This window comes from Urocitellus parryii, chromosome 6, assembly GCF_045843805.1.
Source record: "Urocitellus parryii isolate mUroPar1 chromosome 6, mUroPar1.hap1, whole genome shotgun sequence".
NCBI classification, from domain to species: domain Eukaryota; kingdom Metazoa; phylum Chordata; class Mammalia; order Rodentia; family Sciuridae; genus Urocitellus; species Urocitellus parryii.
In genome coordinates this window covers 28,026,353-28,052,767 of record NC_135536.1, presented here as the reverse complement: position 1 = coordinate 28,052,767, position 26,415 = coordinate 28,026,353, and the positions used below count along the sequence as shown (strand labels likewise).

The 26,415-nt window shown below is 36.0% G+C and overlaps 1 protein-coding gene and 1 pseudogene across 2 annotated transcripts in view; one reads left to right on the top strand and one right to left on the bottom strand.

Moving 5' to 3' along the window:
• The window catches only part of Lin52 (lin-52 DREAM MuvB core complex component), a 109,831-nt gene that overhangs the window by 67,571 nt on the left and 15,845 nt on the right, over window positions 1-26,415 (top strand). The gene's annotated exons all lie outside the window — the stretch shown is intronic.
• LOC144255292 (dipeptidyl peptidase 1 pseudogene) lies at window positions 17,910-19,301 on the bottom strand (annotated as a pseudogene).

Sequence of the window (26,415 nt, the reverse complement as noted above, 5' to 3'; positions counted from 1 at the left end):
TCTTCAGGATAATGATGTCCATCTCATTCCACCATCTTTCCTACCTCCATACTCCTTCCCTTCCCCTCCCTTCCCTTTGCCCTATCTAAAGTTCCTTCATTCCTCCCATGCTCTGCCCCCCAAATCCCCATTATGGATCAGCATCCTCATATGGGAGAAAATATTTGACATTTGGCTTTTGGGGATGGGCTAACTTCATTTAGCATAATATTCTCCAAGTCCATCCACTTACCTTCGAATGCCATGATTGTATTCTCTTTTAATGCTGAGTAATATTCCATTATGTATATATACCAATATATATTATCTATTCATCTACTGAAGGGCATCTAGGTTGGTTCTACAATTTTGCTGTTGTGAATTGTGCTGCTATAAACATTGATGTGGCTGTGTCCCTGAACTTGATTTCATTTCTTGCACTGTACTATACTGTTTTTAAGTCCTTTGGGTATAAACTGAGGAGTGGGATAGCTGGGTGAAATGGTGATTCCATTCCCAGTTTTCCAAGGAGTCTTCATACTGCTTTCCATATTGTCTGCACCAATTAACAGTCCCAACAGCAATATATGAGTGTGCCTTTTTCCCCACGTCCTCGCCAACACTTATTGTTGTTTGTATTTTTAATAGTTGCCATTCTGACTGGAGTGAGATGAAATCTTAGAGTAGTTTTGACTTGCATTTCTTTAATTGCTAGAGATGCTGAAAATTGTTTCATCTATTTGTTGATTGATTGTATATTCTCTTCTGCAAATTATCTGTTTCAGTTCCCTGGCCCATTTATTGACTGGGTTATTTGTTTTTCTGCTGTTAAGATTTTTGAGTTCTTTATATATCCTGGAAATTAGTGCTGTGTCTGATGTGCATGTGGTAAAAGTTTGCTCACATTCTGTAGGCTCTCTATTCACCTCACTGATTTTTTCTTTTGCAGAGAAGAAGCTTTTTAATTTGAATCCATCCCATTTATGGATTCTTGATTTCATTTCTTGCACTATAGGAGTTTTATTAAGGAAGTTGGGGCCTAATCCAACATGATGGAGATTTGGGCCTACTTTTTCTTCTATTAGGCTCGGGGTCTCTGGTTTAAGTCCTAGATCCTTGATCCACCTTGAATTGAGTTTTGTGCATGGTGAGAAATAGGGGTTTAATTTCATTTTGCCTGCAACTGAATTATGAGGACCACCATTGCCAAGATGAACATTGCTAGGACCCCTATATGCCAACCTGCTTGTCACTGCACCAAAAATCCACACACTGCTAGAAGGAAAAATGCCTTCTTGCTTCAGCCATGCAGTCTCCCTCCAGAGCTCTGTTTTGGCAAAAATTAATATGGAACCAGCTGGCAGAAGAGAAATACAGCGTGCTGCCAGGTCTTACTTAGGTATCACAAAGCAGTGCAAAGAAGGGTGAATTAGGGGCTGGAAGACAACAAATGAATAACTGAGCCAGTGAATAAAAGCTTTATGTAAATTTCAGTCTTAAAAAATAAGTAAATTCATTTTCAAAGATAATAGGTTCTATTTCAAATTGTTTCTCTCTTTTTATTCTTAAATACATGACAGAATGTATTTTGACATATTATACATATGTGGAGTATAACTTCCCATTTTTCTGGTTGTACATGATATAGAGTTACATTGATCATGTATTCATATATGAACATAGGAAAGTTATGTCCCGTTTATTCTACTGTCTTTTCTGTTCCCATTCCTCCTCCCTTCCCTTCATTCCCCTTTATCTAATTTAATGGACTTCTATTCTGCACCCCCACACCCCCGCCTCCTTATTGTATGTTAGCATCCTCACATCAGAGAGAATATTTGGCCTTTGGGATTGGCTTATTTCACTTAGCACTATAGTCTCCAGTTCCTTCCATTTACCAGTAAATGCCATAATTTCATTCTACTTTATGACTGAGTAATATTTGTGTATTCTCTTTTTTGTGTGTGTATGTAAGTGTATGTGTGGTATTGGGGATTGGAGGCAGGGCCTTGCACATGCTAGGAAAGTATTCTACCAGTCCTTTTAAAAAAAAATGATTTTGAGAATAGGATCTCTCTAATTCACTCAGACTGGCCTCAAATTTGTGATCTTCCTGCCTCAGCCACCTAAGCAACTGAAATTACAGGTGCATGCCACCAAGTTCAGCAGTTTATTTCTCTTAAAGCAAGGTACATCTGTAACTTCTGCACTTGGCTAGGTAGCTCTCACCATCTAGACAGTGCTACCTGAGCCACTGGTTTGTAAATGCCTCCCCCCCCCAATTCTTTTGACTACCTTTCATAAAGGGATTTATAAATATTATTCAGTAAATATGTTTTAACAGATTTTCAAAATTAAATAATTCATAGTATGGGAAGATAACAAAGTAAGAATGTGATTAAAAGATGACTCCCTAACTTCTTTGCCACATTGACTTTTCCTCAGTGATTATTTCTCTCCTTTAACCATTTCATTTTTCTTAAACTCTTATTCTCTCTCAACTTTTGGTCACTTTGAACTCCTCTGTTCTTGTCTTCTTTTTTTCTTATGACCATTTTTTGTTCTTAATTGTTAAGTATACTTGTCTTCCCCAGTAAATTGTAAGGCTTTTGAATCAGGGACCATATAATAGTATAAATATTATTGCCTTTTTATGTTATGAAACAGTATTGTACAAAAGCCTAATTGATAGGTGGAATCATTTTATATTCACAGAATAAAGAACAGAAACACAACTTCCAAGGTATTCAGAGAATAGATAGGTTCTTGCCCATTCTTTTCTCATTGCTACTTTTGCAGAAGCTATCAACAATCTATAAATTGTCTTTTATTCTCCAGGAGTATAACAGAAGGAAAAATAATAATCTCATGTAGGAATGCAAAAACAAAAATAGGAATAGGAAAATGCTAGAACGATTATAGTCAAGGAGAAAGCTGCAAGTATCTAAAGTGGAGAATAAATATGGGGAGGGTTTGCATATAGGTTAATAATGGTTTAAAACTTTTTTTTTTAAGATGTTTGTTTTCCTTCCCTTCTTTCTACTTCTTTCTCAAATCGTACTGAAACAATTGAAAGAAAAAAAGGAGAAAATAGGAAAGATGACACAGCAGCAGAGTTTTGGAAGCTGGAAAGTATATGAACTTAGCAGACCTATGAAAAACAATACTGAAGGGAGGAAAGTCAAGTGCTAAGCCAGTTCACAGCGGGCCAAAAGGCTGAGACTAGGTGGAAGAGGCGGGTGGCTTAAGTAAGGAGGAAATTAATCTGTTCTTCTAAAACCGATATTTAGGCACTGATGTTAGAAGTTCTGCAACAGACAACCAGTCCTGCTACAGCTCACAGTCAACAAGCTGGGATCTTGTCCTCAAGTGTTTTCAAGCAGCGTCTTTGTCCCCTGTTTACATGGGGAGTAAAAACAAAGATTACCAATGTTGGAGAAAAGCCCCATCATGAAAAAATAAAGAAAAAAAGGCAACAAATGGAAAAAATAACTTGGAAGAAACAGACTCTGCATCCAGGAAGATGAAATTGATAAATTTAATGATAAAAATCTCAATATCTTAAAATACAGATGGCAGTCAGACATAGATTATGTGGTAGAATGAAATACTGTAGAGCAAACAAAGCAAACTATAAAGCCCCAGGAAAACAAGAAAATTTGCCAGAAAGGAAAATAATTGTAGTTTATTTTACTACATGTCACTGCTATAAATAGTGTTTAGATAATCATAATAATGTAGAAACTGAATACTGACCTAAATTAACATATACAGTTTTAAGTTATACACTGCCTATGACCTTTTGGTCAGCAATGGACTGTATATACAACATCACACAAGATGATTATGGAGCTGAAAACCTTCTGTCACCTAGGGATATTGTGGCCATCACAGCGTCATATTAGTGTGCATTGCTTATATGTTTGTGGTAATGCTACTGCAAACTGTCAGTAGGATAAAAATATAGCACAAGGGCTGGGGCTGGGGCTGGGGCTGGGGCCGGGGCTCAGCGGTAGAGAGCTCATCTGGCTCATGCAAGACCCTGGGTTCAATCCTCAGCACTACATAAAAATAAATAAAAATAAAGATATTGTGTCCAACTACAACTAAAAAATAAATATTTTAAAAAAATAGCACGAACTAGGTAAAGTGCATAATACTTAGCAATGATAATAAAGGACCGAATTACTATTTTAGGTATTTCTATATTAAACTTTTAATCATTATTTTAGGGTATGCTCCTACTTATAAGAAAAAAAAGTTTACTGTAATACAGTGTGTCATGTTACATTAGCAGTGCCCTGGTACATCTTGTATTTACTATGTCTCTTAATTATATCATGCTTGATTTAATCTCATGTTATTTTGTTCATTGTGACCCTAGGGGCAGTAGCCTACACTAAATAGCTCAGGTATATAGTACGCCATACCACCTAGGTTTGTGAAAGTACACTCTAGTGTTATTTACACAATGATGATGTCACTTAACAAAGCATCTCTTGGAATGTGTTCTTGTTAAGCTACACGTGGCTGTAGAACTCTGAGGGGATAGGAGATGGGTGCTTGCACATGTTTTGTAAGGAATTAAGGTAGGAGGGTGGGTAGAGAAAGTTAAACCATCACTTCCTAGCCAGACACAGTGGGGCATGCCTGTAATCCCAGCAGCTCGAGAGGCTGAGACAAGAGGATCACAAGTTCAAAGCCAGCCTCAGCAAAAGCTAAGTAACTCAGTGAGACTCTGTCTCTAATAAAATACAAATATTGGGCTGGGGATATGGCTCAGTGGTTGAGCCATATTCACCTGAGTTAAATCCCTGGGCACCCCCCGCCTCAAAAAATAAAAACCATCACTTTCTTTTCTTGTGTGAGGTAAATAGATAATGCCACAAATTGAAAAATCAAGAAATAATACAGGGGGGCTGGGGTTGTGACTTAGTGGCAGAGTGCTTACCTAGCATGTATGAGGCATTGGGTTCAATTCTTAGCATCGCATATAAATAAATGAATAAAATAAAGGTCCATCAATGTCTACAAAAAGTATATTTAAAAAAAGTAGTACAGGTGTGTTATTTAGTTATTGAGAGACATGGAAGTAATCTTAAATAGATAATGCCTCAAATCAAGAAATCAAGAAGTAAAACAGGCATATTATTTAGTTATTAGAGACAGAAGTAATATAATCAGCTAAATAGGGTGAACATGATTATCATCAGGCAAGAGTTAATGGGAGCTGTGGTTTTTCCTAACCTTAAAGAATTATTTTGAATACATATATAACTTTATTGTTAAAACATATATATGATTTCATTGTCAAAAATAGGTGAAGTAGGTAATACAGAGGACAGAGGCTAGATTTTGTAATATTTAGAGAGTTTAAATAACATTTAATAGCAAAATGAATGGAAATCAAAATAGACAAAATGTGTATAAATAGGCCAAAATAAAAGATGTCTTTCTTTATGTAAAAGAAGCTATAATTACTTTGAATTAAAATGTGATTGCTTATGTTTTCAGTTTTTATATTATAAAATCTGTGTGCCCAAACTTTATTGCAATCCAAAATAAATAACTCAGTTTGTGGATGAGCAGCAATTGTATTTCCATCCAGTGATGGGAAGTAGAGCCCAAAATTCAAGCCATTAGCAATATGTTGGTGACAAACTTTGATTAAGGAATTTCACTCCTTCCCATCTTTTATCTCTTGATTAAAGTGATATTTTTCCCAGTATTTAATTGGATCATAATCAGCTGGAAAAAAATAGAATTCTATGGTAATTCCATTATTAGGGCCCTATAAAATATTGACCTCTGGTAGCTAACAGGTTTTGGTAGGCAGAATTTTACTTTTATAATGTGGCATTGAATTGTACATGTAGCATTAGGTCTGGGTGATCTCTGGGGAGAATGGAATTGATGCATCCTTTTTCTGCCAGTCCCAGGTGGCTTATCAGGAGAGCAGGTGTTGCTTGGATGATGCCTGCATTCAGGAGTCATAGTGCAAATCTGATGAAGGCATATATTCCCCAAACCACTCAGGCTAGTGTCTCTCCTGGGGAAGAGGCTAACATTGGCCTTGTATGCTTAGAAAAAGAAGCAAAGAAGAAGAAGAAAAATAAAGAAAAACTAATTATCAACCTAAAGCAAATGTCATTCAGCTCAAATCCCTGAAGGATAAAGGCGTAGGTGACAAATGTTGCTAGAGAGAGGGCTGAGCTGTTGCTTATTTTTTTAATGGATCATTCATGGTTGACCATAGAATCACATGCTATTTCATCTTATTGTGTGTTGCATCTGAAGAAATACTGAATATCTGTAAGCTTAAAAGAGTTGTATACTTTACATAAATCCTTTGGATTAAAACATAATCCTAGTGTCAGGGAGGATGATAAAAGACAGCTCTCTGTTAACTTAGTTGTCCCTTACTCTTCATCTTTTTTTACTTCTTTTGATTAGACTCCTTACATCTCATTTTGTCTGCCTTGACTCTGGGCATTGATCCACATGTCCCATTCCAGAGGGCAGTTGGGAACAAAAAGGAGAAGTTAGAGAAGTTGGGGGTTTGTCGGGGGGTTGGTCGGTTTGTCACAGTGTTAAAAAAGGATTTCCCAAATGTTCAGAATTACACAGACTCTCAAAAAGTGCCAAATTCTTCTGCATTGGGAATGTTCAGGCAGAACTCTGTGACTGGATGCTAGGGATTAGGGAGGAGCACACAAGTTAACTAACCTCAGATACTCTTATATATTCCTAAGAAATAAAGAATCTATTCTTTTTGCTTTCAACAAAAGGTCTACAAAATAAGTAGTCTCCATGTTGAATTGTTCCATTCTTAAAATATTTCTGTTTGCTATAGTCCTTACTGTTACAAATAACAGTGGTTATTTGTTAATTCGGATAACAATTTTTTTTAAATTCTAATTTGTTAAACATGACAGCAGAATGCATTTTAATTCATATTACACATATAGAGCACAATTTTTCATATCTCTGGTTGTACACAAAGTAGAATTACACCATTTATGTCTTCATACGTGTACTTAGGGTAGTGATGTCCATCTCATTCCACTGTCTTTCCTACTGGGGATAGCTATGTTATTGGTACTTTGCCTTTAATAGGAAAATTAACAAGTTTTTAAAAACAACATTTAGAGTAAAAGGAAATACATTTAATTTGAAGCCTGAACGACTTAGATAATAGGAAAAATTTCTGGATGAAGAGAGATGTTACTATTTGGAGGGAAGTATGAACAGTATTATTGACCTTTGAAAGTAAATTTTTTTGTTTGTTTTTTGAGACAGCGTCTTGCTTTATTACCCAGGCTGACCCCAAACTCCTGGCCTCTAACAGTTCTCCTGCCTCAGCCTCCCTTATGATGAGGACTACAGGCGTGCTCCACCATGCCCAGCTAGAATGTTTGAAATCTGTATGAGCTATTCATTCATTACACTTTCACAGAATGCCCCAATAATTATATAAATTGCTTTAAATTTCATTATAGCTGGCATACTTTTCAAATAGGACTTTCATGACACTAGAAAGCTGCTTGTTGCTCTCTTGTGAAAAGTGAGATAATTAATTAATACTGCCAATTAATTTCATCTAAATTTCATGAAGACTGGCCTTTTTCACACTATTTAAGACCTTTGTATCTTCTACTAATTCTTCAGCATAATTACTAATGAGCACTTTTTCCTTTTTAATGGATTTCTGAGATAAATATGAAATGCTCATTTATTTGATTACCTGCCAGAGTTTGCTATGCTACACACTTTACAGATGACCAATTTAAAAGCAAAGAAAAATAAAAATATTTCTTAGTGAAGTGAACTCTACAATATCCTATTTAGTTTTTTAGAATTTGTCTTGGAGTTTAAATGTTCCACTTTCTTTCTGAAAAATGGAAGAGTTTGAAAAGTTAGAGTTTTTTTCCTTTTGAAATTGATGCTTCATAGTAAGAATTGAATGATGAGTAATTCATGCCATATCCTTCTCTTCTCTTCCTTCTTTTCTGGTCTCTTTCTTTTCTGAAAGTCCACTCTTCTTGCTGCAAACCTGAAGAATGACAGTTAGCACTCTAGGCTTATGCCTATAATGAAAATCTATTTGATAGACATAAAGTCAAAAGCAAAACTTAGATTAATTAGTTGTGTGATTCTGCCCAAACCCGAATTTGAACAGCAATAGAAACTATTAGACAATTATAAACTATACAAAACAAAGCACCAAGAGAAAAATATTAAAATAAAATTAATAGAGCCTCAGTGGAGCAATATCAAACAGTGTAACATACATGTAACTGGAGTCCCTGAAGTAAAGGAGTTGAGATGCAAGCCAAAAAATATTTGAAGAAATAAATGGTCCAAATATGATACAGAAGCCACTGAAATCCAAACACACCAAAAAAGATGCCAACACAAATCATAATAAAATTGTTGAAAAACAGCAAGTAAGAGAACATCTTAAAAGCAGGCAGAAAAAAAAAATTATGTAGAAGAAACAAAGAATGAAAGCAAACTTCTTGTCATAAAATGTGCAAACCAGAGACAATAGAATGAAATCCTTAAAATGATGAAAGAGAAAAACCTGATGTCAATCTAGAATTCCATATCCTGCAAGAATAGTCTTCAAAAATAAAGGCAAAAAAAAATGTTTTTCAAACAAAAACCAGGATAATTTGCTTCCACTAGATGTACACAAGAAATATTTAAAGGTGTACCAGGCATAATTAATAAATCATTAATGAAAATATAATGGAATACTAAAAAGTGCTTTGTTGATCCAAAAGAAAAGAGAAAGAAAGAAATACTGTATGAGACAAATAGAATAACTAGCAAAATGATAGATATAAACCAAACTCTACCAATAATTAAATATAAATTTAAATACACCAATTAAAAGAGATTATCAGATAGAATTAAAGAATCAAGACTTAAGTGTATGCTATTTGTAAGCTTTAAATATAAATACATGGATAAATTAAAAATAAAAGGATAAAAAAAGATAATCCACACAAACATTAGTCAAAAGAATGTTGGAGTGGAGTGATTATTGTAGTAGATGTCATAACTAGGAATATTATCAGGGAGAAAGGGAAGCATTTCATAATGATAAGTTTTAGTTTATCAAAAGATAAGAGCAGAAATCAATAATTTCAAAAGCTTATTCTTTGAAATGACAAAATAATAGATAACTCTGCAGCTAGACTGATCAGGTAAAAAAAAAAAGAGAGAAGGCACAAATTACTAATACTGGGAATGAAACAAGGCCTTGGAAAGAGAGCTTCATTGTAGAGCCTATGGGCAATGGAAGGAGATGTTGACACCTTTATTCTACAAAATTTGATGTTTTAGATGAAATGGACAAATTCCTTGAAAGGTGAAAATTTTCAAAATTGTCTTAGTAAGGTAAGAGTTAAAAAATTGATTTTGTAATTTAAAAACCTCAAAAATTAGATTTCAAATTCAGGTGGCTTTATTTGATTTCTGTTCAATGTTTAATGAAGAGTTACCACTAATGGGGCTGGGGATATAGCTCAGTAGTAGAGTTAATGCCTAGAATGCCCAGGGTCCTGGGTTCTAGTATGGCAAAATAAAAAATAAATTAGTACTAGCACTCACATATACCCTCAAAAAATAGGAGGAAACATTTCCCAATTCATATTTTGAGGCCAGTAGTATACTAATAGCAAAATTGAACAAAGACAAGAAAATAAAATTATAGTCTATTATCTCTTATGAGCATAGATGCAGAAATACTCAGTGTAATATTTGCAAGCTGAGTTCAGCAATATATAAAACAACAATAATAATACATCATGATCAAGTGAGAGTTATCTCAGGAATGCAAAGTTAGTTCAATATTTTAAATCAAAATAATGCACAGTTCAACAAAGGAGAAAAACATTTTCCATTGTCCATAGAAAAGACATTTGGAAAATTTAGCACCTATTTGTGGTTTTTAAAAAAAAATTTTTTTCACTTCATTAGAAATACAAAGGATCTTTTCAAACTGACAAAGGTTGCATACATCAAAAAATAAAACTACTGTTATCCTCGTTCTTATCCATGAAAGACTAAATGCTTTCTCCCTGAGACTGAAAACAAGGCAAGGAAGAATTTCTGCTTTTACTTCCTGTCTCCCCTTTGAGATGTGGTTTTGACTCTGTTGCCACGGCTGTCCTCAAACTCACAATTCTCCTGCCTCAGCCTCCCAAGTAGTTGGAATTACAGGTGTGCACCATCTTGCCTGGCTTTCTTTTCCCACTTTAATTTATCTTTTCACCAGAGGACTTAAACAGTGAAAAAAGGGAAGACAAATTACAGGCTTATAGATTGGAAAAGAAGAAATAAAACGGTCTTCATATTAGATGACATGATTGTTTACTTAGAAATGTAAGGAATCTTAAAAAATACTACTAAAACTAATAAGTGAAATTTAGCAAGGTATCAAGGATACAAAGTCAAAATTTAAAAATCTGTTTTATTTTTAATGCTAATAATGAACATTTGGTAAAGGAATTTTTAAAGCAGTATAATTTATAATAACATTAAAACCCCCATAGAATTCTTGGGAATAAATTTAGCAAACTATGTGTCAGAAATGTACTCATTGATAAGAGAAAATAAAGAACTTAAATAACTGCAAATATATACTTTTATGTATCGGATGGTTGAATATTGATACTTGTTCTCCCTAAATAGATGTATATATTCAATGCAGTTCCAATCAAAATCCTCACAGACTTTCTTAAGAAATAAAAGGCTGAGTGATCCTAAAGTTTATATGGAAATGCAGAGGACCTGATAACTAGAACAATTTTTAAAAAGAACAAGAATGTTTTACACAATTTAATTTCAAGACTTACTCTAAAGCTACAGTTATTGAGACAGTGTAGTTTTGACATAAAGAGAGGCATAAAGATGAATAAAGAGACAAGAAATAGGCCCATACATAGGTAGTCAATTTTTCTTTAATGCCAAAATAATTCAAGGATGGTCTCATCTTTTCAGCAAATAGTGCTGGAACAACTGGATATCTATGTGGCAAAAAAATGAAACAGCCAGGAGCAAGGATTGCATCGGACTGAGCAATTTAGCGAGAGACCCTGTTGCAAAGTAAAAAAGGGCTGAGGATATGGCTGTGGGTTCACCCTGGGTTCAGTCCCTAGTACCACTAAAATAGGAAATAAATAAACAAAATAAAATTTTTAGAAAATGACACTTGATCCTTATATCACAACATAAAAATAATTAACTCAAGATAGATGTAAATGCTAAAACTTTTAAAGACTTCAAACAGAAAACCTATTTGCATCATTGGGATAGCCACAGACTTCTTAGATAACTCAAGTAGCATGAGCCATAAAAGAAAAACTTGATAAATTATACTTCATTGAAATAAAAAACTTCTGGGGCTGGGGCTGTAGCTCAGTGGCAGAGCGCTTGACTAGCATGCATGAGGCACTGGGTTCGATCCTCAGCACCACATAAAAATAAATAAATAAAATAAAGGCATTCTGTCCATCTATAACTACAAAAAAACCTTTTTTTAAAAAAAGAAAAGAAATAAAAAACAACTGCTCTTCAGAAAACACTATAAAGAAAATGAACACCAGTGCTCTGTGTCTTGTTTTGACTATTGTAAAAGCACTCATGGACTGTTTAGTGCCACGTTTTTTTCATCCGTGTTCATTTTGTTGGTGATTTTGCTGTTTAGAATGGCCCCCAAGCATAATGCTGAAGTTCTGTCTAGTGTTGCTAAGTGCAAAAAGGCCTTGTATGGGGCTGGGGTTGTAGCTCAGTGGTGGAGCTCTTGCCTAGCATGCATGAGGCACTGAGTTCAGTTCTTAACACCACATATAAATAAATAAAAGGTCCATCAATCAATCAATCAATCAATCAATCAATGGCCACATATGATTTACCTTACAGAGACCATTCATGTGTTAAATAGGCTTCTTGGGACATGAGTTACAGTTGGGTTTTGTTTTTGTTTTTATACTAGGGATTAAACCTCTTTTTTATTATTTTTTAAATTTTGAGACCAGGTCTTGCTTAGTTGCTGAGGCTGATCATTATTATGATCCTCAGCCTCAGCCTTCCAAATTGCTGGGATTATAGATGTGTACCATCATGCCCAGCATGAGTTATAGTTTATAGTTTTGTGGGCTGACTTCAGTGTTAATGAATCAACAATATATGTTAAATAAGCCAGCATCAAGGAAGGGTGGCACTGGAATAAAGGAGAACTTTGCCTTGTAAATATTAAGAATGTGGTCAGATCAGAAAATGATTCTGATCAAATAGCCACACAGCATTGAAGTGTACAGAACTTGTGAGATGATGATGGAAGCTCAAATGGACCCTGAGAGAAATTATACCATAGGAATAACTGTAACTTGTTTAGTGATTGTCTGAATATTTTAATCTCTTCATACTGTGAATGCAAAAAGGCATAAAATTCCTAATCCTGTATTAAATTGTGTTCCATAAGTACACATTGAATGGACCAGTTTAAAAAATAAATTATCAGCCTAGGGTAGTTCAGTGGTAGAGTGCTTGCCTGGCCTGTGCAAGACCCGAGGTTCCACCCTCATCACCCCTCACACAAAGAAACTACCATTATTTATTTCTTTATATAACTATCATTATTATTATTATATACTTTAGAGTGTAGTGCAGTGAACACATAGAAAGTCTACAACTAGATGTTTTTGTATAAATAAAGTTAGATATATTGTTCATAATTCGAGGATAGCTGATTGAGCTGTTACATTTAACCAATTATTTGCATGTACTAAGGATTATGTAGATTTCATAGCAACATTAATCTTTCCTTTCATGGATTTTTATATTTAAATATACAGCTTTGTTAAATGTTTTTGTATTTAATGCATTTGCATTAATCTAATCTACTTATATTAAATCTAATTGCATCCTAACTTTCTGGGATGAGTATCTAGTTGTTACACAAAAGGAACATTTTTCGAATAATTAATCATAGTATCTAAAAATCTAACTAATGTACTTATTTTAGTTCAAAGTAGTATTTTTGTTTGTTAAAATAGTACATCATAAATACAAATTTTGTTATTTGAATGTAAGCAGAATTGAATTTGTCAAGTATATTCTTTCTTGAAATATATGGTAGTAATATTACTCAATACCTATTTTTTTGTCAAGAACATTGATTAGTTATATTTCCAGTCAACTCTTTATCAAGAAGACAGCCAGAGCCGGGTATGGTGGTCTTGAGTCAGCAACTCAGGAGGCTGAGGCAGGGAGATTGCAAGTTCAAAGCCAGCCTCAGCAACTTAGCGAGGCCCTAAGCAACTAAATGAGACCTTGTCTCAAAATGAAAAAGAAAAAGGGATGGGGATAAGGCTCAGTAGTGAAGCCCTTCTGGGTTCGTTCAATCCCTGATGTCAAAGAAAATAAAAAAGAAGAAAGCCAGAAGGAAAGTGGGTTTCCTTTTGTGCTTCAGAGTACAGGTAAGGACTGGGTGCCTGTGTTTTCAGTGCACAGACTCTGCTTCTGTTTCCATGGATCCTCCCCCATGTGAATGAAGCCTGTTCATCAGGGATTTGACTTGAAAGCCAAAGGACTTTTTACACCTCTGCATTTAATTTTGCTCAATTCTGTAATCACCTTAAATAGGCAGCTTTGTTAAGATATTTTTTACATACCATAAGATTCACTCACTTGAAGCAATCAAGCCAATGGGTTTTAAGTATATTCAGAGAATTGTGCAACTGTCACCACTGTCTATTCTTGGAATCTTTCATCCACAAAGAAATCCCGTACCCATTCTCAGTCACTCCTTATTTTTCTGGCTTCCCCTGACTCAGCTCTGGATTTTGAGGTTTATTTGTTAGAAATGGGACCTCTTAAGTAAACCAGAACTAGGTTAGTAGGGACTTTAATTAGTTTTTATTAAAATAATTCTTTAGCAGATTACAAAAGCAACGTTTTATGATTTGGTTGTTGCCTGTTATACCTTTTTGTCTAACAATATATTAAGAATGACTGTAATTGGCTTAGTTTTCACTAAATTTTGGATAGGCCAAATTCATTATTTTGGTTTACTTTCTTAAAAGCAGGACCATGTCTTATACCATGTTGGTATCCACAAGAAGTCCCATACAAGGCTGGGAATTAAGGCTTGTTTTGAGATTTTATTTTGTAATGTTCACTTAGATTTTACACCAGTGGCTGAGTGCAAAGCTTTTTAAAGGAGCTGTCCTTGGCTTACCTGGTTATTCCCAGATTGTGTGTTCCTACATGATCAGTCCAAAATACCTCTCCTTTCTAAAGTTTTTTCCTGTCAGTCCAACCTAAGCTTTCTACAGAATTATCTCCATTTTTGTCCTGATAATGTGTTCTAAACTCCACCTACGGCTTTTATGACATTGTTTGATAATTGTTTATTTCCCAGGATTTCTCCTGTCAAGTTTCTCAAGGGTAAGTATTATATTGTAGCTTTAATAGGTGCCAATAGAGATAGAAATCAATTTGGATAAACTTCTAATCCTGGGCTGAGGGTGTAGTTCAAGTACCTGCTTAGCATGTACAAGGCCCTGGATTCCATATACAGTGCTGCCAGCAACAACAAAAAAGATTCTAATCCTTTGGCTGAACGTTTGCATTTCCCTCTTTGTTCCTCATATTTCTAAGAGATAAGTGACTCTCCCATTATAATAAGAAATATGCTTTATGATCATAATGTTGATAAAATAAAAACCTGCTCCTTTGTTAAGCATGGTTTGAATCTGGACTGTCCCCCAAAGCTCATATATGAAGGCTTGGTCCCTAATGCAGCATTATTCAGAGGTTGGGCCTTTAGGAAGTGATTGGATCATGAGGCTTCTAAACTCATTGGTGGATTGATCTATTGATAGATTCATTCTTTGACTGCATTAGTGAGAGATGGTGGAAACTGTAATAGGTAGGGACTTTGTTGGAGGAGTGGGCCCACTGCAGGTCTTCTCTAGAAGGGTATATCTTGTCCCCAGTCTCTTCCTTGTGTCCCCACCCTCTGCTAGCCCCCTGCCAGGAGGTGAGCAACTTTGCTCTGCCATGCCCTTCTGCCACCATGTTATACCTTGCCTTAGCCCAAAACAGTCCAGTCAGCTGACCATGGACCAAAACTTCTGCAACTATGAGCCAAAATAAGTCTTTTCCTTCCTTTATTTTTTTAGTTTAGATGGACACAATACCTTTACTTTATTATTAAATTTATTTTCATTCAAATGAATACAGAAGTGAAAGTAAAAAGCATTTTTTTAAGCTGATATGTAGGATCTTTTTTAATATTTATTTTTTAGTTGTAGATGGACACAATATCTTTATTTTATTTTATTTTATTTTATTTTATGTGGTGCTGAAGATCAAACCCAGGGCCTCACACGTGCTAGGTGAGAGCTCTACCACTGAGCCACAACCCCAGCCCTATATGTAGTATCTTTATAAATTTTAGTGAAAAATAAGTTCATGCTTCGACTTCAAAATCTGTTTAAACTTTTACATAGCAAAAGCTTAACATAGGATCAAAATTACATTCATTCAATACTAATAGTAACAAAGAAAACTATCTTGTTGGCGGTCTTCTGGTTGATAAGGTATGTGCTATTCCTGCCAATCAATGTCTGCACATGTAGTTGGTGCTAGAAGGCCTCCCCCCAAAAAAACCACACCTTAAACATGATACATACTCCTAGAGACCCACTTCAATTCAAAGGTAGTAAACATATCACTTGAATAAATTGCAACATACACATACACACACACAAAAATCAGGTTTAAGACAAAACTCAGACAATGTCAAGGAGGAATTTTCAAGCATGCATATTCTTGGTAATTCCATATCCTTGGTAATTATACATATTCTGGTAAAAAGTTCTCTAAGGTGCTCCAGGATAACCACATTTAGAAGATCTAAGTTTAATCATAACTCCATCACTTACCAGCCATATTGCTTGAGATGAGTCACTTGCCCTTTCACTAAGCTGCAGTCTATCTATTTGAAGAAGAGGTCAGATTGTATGATCTTCACAGTCCCTTAGAACTCCTAAAAGCTTCTTTCTGTTTTTGGATTATGTTTTCAAGCTCTGACTACCTAATTTGCCTGTCACATTGTATCTTTTTAAAATTTTTATTTTTTTAAATTTCTTTTTAATAATACATGGTACAGTATATTCTGACGTATTTATACAAATATGGAATACATCATATTCTAATTAGGATCCCAGTCTTGTAGTTGTACATGGGAAAGTTAAGTCAGATTCATTCCACCATCTTTCCTATTCCTGTACCCCACTCCCTTCCCTTCATTCCCCTTTGTATAATCTATTGAACTTCTATTTTCCCCTCCCATACCCCTTGTGTGTTAGCATCTTTATATCAGAGAAAACATTTGATCTTTGTTTTTTTGGGGATTGGCTTATTTCATGATATTAGCATGATAGTATCCAGATCTACCCATTTTCCTGCAAATGTCATAAAAGCATTCTTTTTTCCATTGTATGTATATGCCACATTTTCTTTATCCATTCATCTGTTTAAGGGCACCTAGGTTAGTTCCACAGCTTATCTTTTATGAATTGAGCTGCTATAAACAGTGATGTGGCTGTATCTCTATGGTATGCTGTTTTTAAGTTCTTTGGGTATAAACCAAGGAGTGGGATAGCTGGGTCAAATGGTGGTTCCATTCCAAGTTTTTCTGAAGAATTTGCATACTGCTTTCCAGAGTGGTTGCACCACTTTGTAGTCCCAACAGCAATATATGAGTGTACACTTTTCCTTCTCTATGCTAAATAAACACCTACTGGATCATGTGAGCTGTCACATTATTTCCAATAACTGTTGAATGTTTACTTAGCATAGAGGTTTCATGCCATTTTAAAATATCCCTTGGAGGCCTCAAAGAGCCATCCACATCTGAACTTCCAATATTACACTCATTCAGCTGGGCTCAATGGCACATGCCTGTAATCCCAGTGGCTCTGAGGGGAAAATGAGACAGAAGGATTGTGAGCTCAAAGCCAGCCTCAGCCAAAGTGAGGCGCTAAACAATTTAGGGAGACCTGTCTCTAAATAAAATACAAAATAGGGATAGAGATATGGCTCAGTAGTTGAGTGTCCTTGAGTTCAATCCCTAGTACCAAAACAAAACAAACAAAACAAAACAAAATTATACTCATTCAGGTATTAGTATTCACCAGTTAAGTTTAACCAAATGCAAAATACATACATAAGAAATAGTTTAAACAATATACAAATTATATCAAAACTCCTTTTTTTCAATAATGGTCTCTGGCTTATCAAATATTCAGGGATGATCTTTGGGTTCATGAGGCATTAACTGAGTACATCCCTTGTCATAAAGGTTCAAATATTTTTTTCCTAATTGAAATACTCTCAAATTGTTTCCTTCCAGAAGATGTACTTCTGTAGAAGATAAAAGTGAATCTAACTGAAGGAATCAATGGCAAAAATTCTCTTAAACACACACAGACATTCTATAAAACACATCATGTGAACAGTTACAAAAAATTGTAAACAATTTTAATAATCATTGCCATATTTTCTTGTGATTTGTACTATTTAATAACTGATATACTTTCACATCAATTTTTTAAAATATAACATTTGCTTGAATCAGAAATCATGAACAAAACCCATTACCTGACAGCTTAACCTTCACTAACAAAAATGTTATTTAACGGAGTACTTAGAAAAAAGCAGGTCAGGGATTGGCAGAAAGATACATAAAAATTAAAGGTGGTTTTGATTTTAAAGGCAAAAAATCTTCACAGAAATTTTTTGGGACTTATAAGTTTCTGCAATTGCTATTGTAAAAGTCTCAAGTATGTGAATCACTCAACTCCTTTTACCACTGGTAGGGACCCGTTTGAAACAGTGGGAGGTACACTCTACCATTTAGCAATCGGTGTGGCTGCCATTGCTATGCTTTCAATTGCACACTCGTCAGTTCCTCTGCAGATCCTGAAGTAGCCACTCTCACCCCAGTTGGTGCCCCAGCTATTTTTCACAATCCAGTAATCTATCCCAGTGGCCAAGTCAGTGCCATAGCCCACGAGCAGGACAGCGTGATTTGTCAACTCAAAGGGGTTAAAAGGGTCTCTCAGCCCAGTGTGGTGATAGATTCCACTGTGGTAGTGCAGGAAATCATCATGCACTTCAAAAGCAACAGCCATGGGCCCCCGATGGACCAGCTCAAGCTTCATCAGGGCTTCATTGCAGCCCCCGTAGAAACCTCCCACATAGTAGTACTCAGAAGAGTAGTAACGAAAGCAGTCCTTCTACACTGTGCAAGGGGAATCGGTGCCTGTGTAGGGGAAACAGGCCTCTTCCACCAGCCCAAAGTCTTGGGCATACTTTCCCGCAATGAGGTAAGGGAAACCACCTTCACAGCCTTGGGCATACTGGCTACAAGATACAACTTCCTGAGGACTCAAGATTGGGGTCTGAGAATTGTTGGTTAATATACGGATTCTTGCTTCTAACATACCCATAGAAGCAAATGAATAACAGCTTCCACAAGATCCTTGGTTTCGAACAGGGCTAACAAAATTGATACCACGAACATTTCTCCAGTCCCAAGATGCTGGCAAATTTAAAATCTTTTGCTGTATTTCAACAGTCAGTGGGGCAGGTTTTGGCCTTGGGATTTTTTGACGATGGCCGCCACTTCTCCTAATCATATCTTTGAGGCTAAGAGTCTCATATTCCATGTATGTTGTTGCAGTCCAATACTTCTGAATGGTGTTGATAGCTTTCACAAAGTTGTGGTCATATTTGTAGAGCCTAGTAGAATACTTTTCCTGGGATCTTTCAAGGGGTGCCATGTTCACATTCACTTTCTCAGGAGTACTTCCCACCTTCTTTCCGATGAAACAAGCCCAGTTCCGGCCCAGCACATCATGGACCCACCCGGGCATCGTCTCGTGGCAGTAACTGATTGCTCTGCTGCCCTTGGCTTCATACTTAAAGAAAGCAAACCACTTGTAGTCAGTCAGCACAATCTCAAAGCCTTGGTTGTAAATGATGGTGAAATGTCCAGAATTGCCAAAGTCATCATATGCTGTATCCAACTTCTTAAGGTGCACCACTACTTTTTTTTCTGGTGGTTCCATAACCGAGCAGTTGATGTCCGGCTGGGAACCGACTGGGCCCACCTGGAAGACCCAGGTGCCCAGCAGATCAGGGTAGGTGCAGTTAGCAGGTGTGTCGCAGCGCACGGTCCAGACACCTCAGAGGAGCAGCAGGAGGCCGGCGAGCAACGAGCGGGGCCAGGGACCCATGCTGGAGGGCCCGGACAAGAGGCAAAGAAGAGACGAGCCCAAGCGTGGCCGACTTGAATCCGTAAAAAGCATTTTACAATGCTAAAATACTGGTCTCAAAATCAGACAGAGTTCTAAACTAGTTTAAATGGTTAGTCAACAAATTATGCTCACTGTATATGCTTGAATAATTGCAGATGATGAGACACCGAAAGAAATCTGCCATTCTTCCTTAGAAAATACCTTCCACTCCATTGAGCACTTAAATTTATTTTTATGTGGTCCTGACAATCCAACCTAGTGCCTCACACGTGCTAGGCAAGCACTCTTCTACTGAGCTACACCTGTAGCCCCTCCCCTCCTTTATTTATTTTTCTCAGGCATTTTGTTCCAGTGACACAAAGCTGACTAACACAGTGAATTAGAGATGCAGGGAACTGGAAACAAAATCTTGGGTGATAGGGGTTAGTAGCTAACATGCCTTAGAATCTCAAGGACTGGTTAAAATATGGACAACCTAGACTCAACCTCTAAAGTTTGTTACTCAGGAGATCTTGGATAAGCCTTGAGAATGTGCATTTTAACAAGTTTCCAAATAATGTCGATTAGTTGGCCCAGGTACCACATTATTATTATTATTATTATTATTATTATTATTATTATTATTATTATGTGTGTGTATGTGGTACTGGGGATTGAACCCAGGGCCTTGTGCATGTGAGGCAAGCACTGTACCAACTGAGCTACACCCCCAGCCCCTCAGGGACCACATTTTAAGAACCACGTATATTATAGTTACAAATTCTAACTAACCTACCAGGAAGACATTTAGTATATTGAAATAAGATCGGTTCCTGATCTCCTCACCTGGCCCTCTCTTTAAGGTCTTAGTAGGGGGAAAAACTACTTCACATTTGCAAAGTTTTTTTTTTTTTTTTAAATACTGGGGATTGAACTCAGGGGTCCTTTACCACTGAGCTACATCCCCAATCCTTTTTATTTTTATTTTGAGGCAAGGTCTCACTAATTTACAAAGGCTGCCCTTGAATTTGCAATCCTCCTGCCTCAGCCTCCCTAGTCAGTGGTATTATAGGCGTGTGCCACCTCTCTAGCATTAACTCTCACTGAGCAAATTTAAGTGCTCAATGGAGTGGAAGGTATTTTCTAAGGAAGAATGGCAGATTTCTTTTGGTGTCTCATCATCTGCAATTATTCAAGCATATATAGTGAACATAATTTGTTGACTAACCATTTAAACTAGTTTAGAACTCTGTCTGATTTTGAGACCAGTATTTTAGCATTGTAAAATGCTTTTTACTTTCACTTCTGTATTCATTTGAATGAAAATAAATTTAATAAAATAAAGAAAATATTTTCAATTAAATATTAAGAATTAAGTAGATATAGAGGAAGGGGATCAAGGGAAGGGAGAAGAGAAGGGAAAGAGGAAATATTGGACTGAAATGGAGCAAATTATATGCATGTATGAATATGTCAGAATGAACCCCACTATTATGTATACCTATAATGTACAAATAAAAAAAGAATTAAATAATAAATGCTATACAGTCTAATTTCCCCCTCTATTCTACATTGATTACCCACAAGTTATTTTTTCCAATGTTATTTTTTTAAGATCCTAAATTATGATCCGTATTGTCATTAAAAGAGTATTTTTTTCACCCAATACAATTATTGTCAACTGTTTTCAGCTAAGCTCTGGAGTGTCTGTGACACAGACTGTTATATAGTGTATAATATAATTTTATGACTGAGGATATTATTGTGTTCTAATTACTTTATTTTTTAAGCATTTTTCTTTTTCACTTTTTATTTTTGTGGTACAGGGGACTGAACCCAGCACCTCATGCATGCCTTGCATGCCCTCTACCAGCTCATGTTCTTTATTTTAAAGCAGTAATTCATGGATGTTGCAAATAAGGTTATTCAGAAAAATCAAAATTGTATATTCTAGGGGGAAAAAAAACCCAAGATGCTAAATAGCTATTATTTCTAATTGCAGGGAAAATAACCACTATTTTGTGACTTTGTTAATTGAAATGTCATGCAATCAGGTTCTAATCTGATTGCAATGTAGGGTTTTTGTTTCCCTCAGAGTTCCTATTCTTTGGTCTTTTTAAATTAAAAAAATATGTTTTTATTGGTACATTATAGTTATGTATAATAGTGGGGTTCATTTTATGACATAATCATAAATGTAGGGATTCCACCTCTTGGGTCCCCTTCTTCCTCCGGGAGAAGTCTTTTCTGCTGTCCTTTAATAAACTTCTAATTTCTACTCTGAAAAAAAAATGTATATAACATAGATTGCTCCATTTGCCCCAGTAATTCCTTTCTCTCTTTGCCTCTTTCCCTATCTCCCCCCATTCCCTTCCTCTACTCTGTCTTCCTTCTATTTATTTAATTAATGCATTCTCCAGTTCTTCCCCATTTCCTCCCCTTCTCCCTCCTCTTTGATTTAATCTCCCTCCTCCTCCTCCTCCTCCTCCTCCTTCTTCTTCTTCTTCTTCTTCTTTTTTTTTTTTTTTTTTTTTTGTGGTGCAGGGGATTGAACCCAGGGCCTTGTGCCTGCAAAGCAAGCATTTTACCAACCAAGATATATCCTCAGCCCTCTTCCTTCTGTTTTTGGAAGATTGCCCTTTATTCCTTTTTTTTTTTTCCAGCTTCCACATATGACAAAGAACATTTAACCCTTGATTTTCTGAGTCTAGCTTAGTTCACTTAGCATGCTGTTCTACAGTTTGATCCATTTACCAGCAAGTGACATAATTTCGTTCTTTATGGCTGAGTAGAACTTCATTGTGTATATATACCACATTTTCTTTATCCATTTGTCTATTGACAGGTACCTAGGCTGGTTCCATAATATGTGTATTTGTGAATTGTGCTGCTATAAACATTGGTATGCATGTATCACTCAAATATGCTGATTTTAGTTCTTTTAGATCAATACCAAGGAGTAGGATAGCTGGGTTATATGGTGGTCCATTCCTAGTCTTTTTTTTTTTTAATCTTTCCAACAAACTTATTTATTTTTTCCACATTTTTATGGTACATTATAGTTGTATATAATGGTAGGATTTATGGTTACATATTTGTTGTGCATTTCATGTAACTAATTTGATCAATATCATTTCTCAGCATTACCCCATTCCTAGTCTTTTGAGGAGTATCCATACTGCTTTCCAAAGTGGTTTTACTAATTTGTAGTCCCACCAGTAATGTATGAGTGTACCTTTTCATACATCCTTGCCAGCAATTATCATTATTTCTATGTGTGTATATATATATATTTTTTTTTTCTTGGTACCAGGGATTGAAACCCAGGGGCACTTAACTACTGAGCACATTCCTTGCCCATTTTTGCTTAGAACCTCAATAAGTTGCTGAGGCTGGCTTTGAACTTGAGATTCTCCTGTCTCAGCCTTCTGAACTGCTGGGATTACAGGCATGCACCACATACTGGATTGATTATATTATTAATGATTGCTGTCCTAACTGGGGTGAAATTAAACCCCAGTGTAGTTTGTGTTTCTCTGATTGCTAAGGATGTTGAACATTTTTTGATAAACTTGTTGGCCCATTTGCATATCTTCTTTTGAGAAATGCCTATTTAAATCTTTTGTCCACTTTTGGGGTAGGTTATTTGTTTTTGTTTTGGTGTTTTTGAGTTCTTTGTTAATTCTGCTTATTAATCCTCTGTTGGAGGAGTAGCTGGCAAAAATTTTTTTTCTCATTCTGTAGGCTCTCTCCCCTCATGTTCTTGTTTCCTTTGCTGTGCAAAAGCATTTTAATTTAAGGCCATTCCTTTTATTGATCCTTAGTTTTATTTCTTGAGCTTTAGGAATCTTATTAAGGAAAGTTGGTACCTGTGCCAATATGTTGGAGTGTTGCCCCTATGTTTTCTCTAGCGTCACTGTTTCTGATTTAATTCCTAGGTCTTTGATCCACTTTGAATTGATTTTTGTTTACAATGAGATATAGGGATATAGTTTGATTTTTCTACATTTGAAGCACCATTTGCTTAAAAGGCTGACTTTTCTCCAATGTGTGCTTTTGGCACCCTTATCAAGAATCAAGCCAGGTGCAGTGGCGCACACCCATAATCCCAGTGGCTCTATAGGCTGAGACAGGAGGATTGTGAGTTCAAAGCCAGCATCAGCAACAGTGAGGTGCTAAGTAACTCATGAGACCCTGTCTGTACAAAATAGGGCTGGAAAGGTGGCTCAGTGCCCCTGAGCTTAATCTCTGGCACCCCCTCCCCACCAAAAGAATCAGATGACATATTTATGTGTGTTCTGTCTATTTCATCTCTTCATATCTGTTTGCAATGGAGTTGTTTGTTTGTTTTTGCAGTGTAGTTTTAAAAGAAGTTTGTAAGCAAAACAGAAATTATACCTTTGTGCTGCTACATGATTTTAGAGGGAAAGAGTTTTTAAAGGCTTACTGAATAGTACTGTATGTTGTACATTTTTTCCAAGTCCAATAGGAAAATTATCTTTAAAGGTCTCTTCCACTGGACAGTAGAAAGAGACAGACGTTATTACCCTATGTACATGTATGATTACACTAGTGGAGCAACTCTGCACCATACACAACCAGAGGAATGAGAAGTTGTGCTCCATTTGTGTATACTCTGTCAAAATGCATTCTACTGTAAAATAGACTAGATAGGTAGGTAGGTAGGTAGATAGATACAAACAAAATAGGGCTGGGGGGGGCTGGGGATGTGGCTCAAGCTCGTCTGGCATGCGTGCAGCCTGGGTTCGAGCCTCAGCACCACATACCAACAAAGATGTTGTGTCCGCCGAGAACTAAAAAATAAATATTAAAAATTCTCTCTCTCTCTCTCCTCTCTCACTCTCTCTTTAAAAAAAAAAACAAAACAAAAAACAAAAAAACAAAATAGGGCTGGGGATGTGGCTCAGTGGTTGAGTGCCCTTGAGTTCAATCCCCAGTACCCCTCCCCAAAAGTTTCTTCCACTGATGAATTCATTATTCAGTCAGAGAAAATGAACCATACACATGTGAAATCACAGTATAAACAATTAAAAGTAAAATTATCAATTAGAACAATTCATTTATTTTAAATTAGCTGAACCTGCATCAGTGAAATAAAAGAACAATCAGAGTAGCCAGGTGCCGTGACTCATGCATGTAATCCCAGCAACTAGGGAGGCTGAGGCAGGAGGATCACTAGTTCCAGGCTAGCCTCAGCAATTTGTGAGAACCTCAGCAATGTAGTGAGACTGTCTGAAAATAAAAAAGACGGGAAATGTAACTTAGTGGACCTTAGCATCCTTGTGCTCAATCCCTAGTAAACCCCCCCCCCACCGCCAATGATCTAAGTAATGAAAGATTACTGAGGGTATTATTCATATACATAGTTATTAACAGTGTGAGGGAAAACTTGCTGCAATTTAGTATGACTAGTGAAAGTTTTTTCGTTTGTTTGTTTGTTTGTTTGTCTAGGTACCAAAGATTGAACCCCCAGAGGTGTTTAACCACTGAGCCACATCTCAAGCCCTTTTTAAACATTTTTTATTTAGAGACAGGGCCAAGATAAGTTGCTAAGGCTGGCTTTGAACTTGCAAGTCTCCTGCCTCAGTCCCCTGCGTTGATGGGATTACAGGCATGTGCCATTGTGCTCACCTGACTGATGAAAAGTTTAAGTTAAGCTATCCCTTTTTGTAGCTTGTTAGCCGTCAGTCTGGCCTAGATCTTGAAATTAGTCTTGCTACCTATCTCAGAAGCTTCTTCTAAAAGATTGAATAAATAAGTAACCAAGGGTTCATTCTTACTCTCTCCCAAGAATGTTGTAGAAGCAATGTATTGAACCAGCAAGCTTCTCTCAGCTGTTTTATGAACAAAGTGAAAATTATGCTTTTAGTTGTCAGTATGATTACTTAAATAATTAAGAGAGAGAGGTTGGAAGGTAGCAGTTCTTTATTACTAGACTTAACCTGAGTTCAATTTGGTAGATCTAAAAAAATAGGTAATCTGCTTTTGATTGTTGATCATGTCTAATTTGTTTCTCATTCAAAGAATTTAACGATGTAAATAAACATTCATGACATGAAAAGTTACACACCTTCTAAAGCTTTTCCTGTCCAACCATTTCCAAGCTGTCTGCAGAATTAATTATCCTCATCTCTGTTCCCCAGCCTACCCTTCCGTGAGTATTCATTTGTGAAGCTGCTAGCCTTATGAATTATATTGTGATATGTAGTGATAATGAGAAAAGGCTGTATTTCCAGAAAAGCATTTGTGGAAGTTTTCTTTTTATTATGGAAAATTTTCAAGCATATACTAACCAGAATAAATTTTATAATGAATCACATATACCCATCCCCCAACTTCAGTAATGATCAGCTTTATGCTATTTTTTTCATTTGTACACCCTTCTATCATACTTTTTGTTGTGCTTGTTTATTTGCTCGAATATTTTAAAGCAAATACCATTTCATTTATAAATACTTTAGTATAAATTTCTAACCAAGAATCCCCCTTTAACCAACAGCATTTTCACACTCATAATTCCGTAATGACATCTAACATGATCCATGTTCAAAATTGGCTCAAAAATGGGGTTTTCTACAGTTGGTTTGGTCGAATCAGGATCCAGACAAGGTCTTACACATTGATATGAATCAAGTTTTTTTTAATCTTCTTTATAACTGTACTCCTCACTGGGTTTTTTCTCCAGCTTCACATTAGAGAGCATCTGATATCTGTTTATTCCAGTGTGAGTGAAGATCACTGGTGGTATCATTTTCTTTTTCTTTTTTTTAACTATTTTTTATACCTTTATTTTATTTATTTTTACGTGGTGCTGAGGATTGAACCCAGCACCTTGCACTTGCTAGGTGAGCGCTCTACCTCTAAGCCACAACCCCAGCCCTAAGTCTGATCATTTTCATAATGATAATGATAATAATAACAACTATTATTATTCTATTAAATCAGCATCTATTTGGCTTCTCTGAAATGTAGGCAAAGAGGAATGGCAGGAAAAATGTTAGATTTCTCGCTTTTATCTGTCAAATTTTAGAATAAGAAGTTGAAATGACTGAAAGGTTTTTAAAAATATAAATATCATTGATGTTTATATTTG